At 38.4% G+C, this 938-nt stretch overlaps 1 non-coding gene across 1 annotated transcript; it reads left to right on the top strand.

Annotated features, from left to right (window-relative positions):
- The first annotated feature begins 394 nt into the window (after nt 1-394).
- On the top strand, nt 395-501 carry LOC149526193 (small nucleolar RNA R71). Its single transcript, XR_016352250.1, has one exon. It is a non-coding gene; the product is annotated as a small nucleolar RNA R71 (small nucleolar RNA).
- Nucleotides 502-938: the final 437 nt, after the last annotated feature.

The raw sequence follows: 938 nt of genomic DNA, 5'->3' as shown, positions 1-938 counted from the left end.
GATTTAATTAAGGCTTGTTTGGGACTTGGCGAGTTGACTCGCAAGTCTTGAACACCGGTAGCGATCGAGGGAAGAGGTCATCACATCCACACATCTCACGAACTACAAATAATTTTTGAATTTCATAAACTCCCAATGTGTCAAGCTTCTTGGACAGTGCAGCTACTGGAACAGTTAAGGTGCTAAGTGCATCAATTCATAAGCTCCGACAGCTTTTCTTGAACTTGACCTTTCTGAAGGTCATTGATAATTATTGGAGGCCATCTCTTCCAACAAATTATAGGCATCTATAGCATTCTTGCTCATTAATGCCCCACCACCACCAGCATCAATTGTGGTTTTTATTGACCCAACCAACCCATTGTAGAATGTCTGAACTTGCAACCAATCAGGAATCCCATGATGTGGACATCTTCTCAGTAGTTCTTTAAACTTCTCCTAGGCTTCATACAAGGACTCACCATTATATTGTGTGAAAGAGGTGATATCGTTCCTCATCTTTATAGTCTCGGCAGGTGAAAAAAAATTTCTAGAAACCTTTGTGCCAAGTCCTCCCATGTAGTGATAGACCCATTAGGTAGTGAATTAAGCCAACTTTTTGCTTTATCTCTCAGAGAAAATAGAAATAGTCTTAATCTAATAGCATCATCAGTTACTTCATTATACTTGAAGGTATCGCAAATCTCCAAGAAATTTACCAAATGAGAATTACGATCATCACTAAGTAACCCACTAAACTTGACTGAAGACTGAATCATCTGAATGTAAGCTGGTTTAATTTCAAAATTATTCGCATTGATAGAAGGTCTCCTAATGCTTTGGTGCAAACCTTGCAAAAGAGGAACATCATAATCCCATAATGCTCTATTTCCTTCGAGAACCAAATTAATGGCATTATTGCCATTGTTATTGCTATCCTCAGCCATTGTCTGATTTAA

Source organism: Theobroma umbraticum, unplaced genomic scaffold, assembly GCF_002168275.2.
Source record: "Theobroma umbraticum cultivar Fairchild unplaced genomic scaffold, ASM216827v3 scaffold_526.0, whole genome shotgun sequence".
Lineage (NCBI taxonomy): Eukaryota > Viridiplantae > Streptophyta > Magnoliopsida > Malvales > Malvaceae > Theobroma > Theobroma umbraticum.
This window is presented reverse-complemented; position numbering and strand designations above follow the sequence as displayed.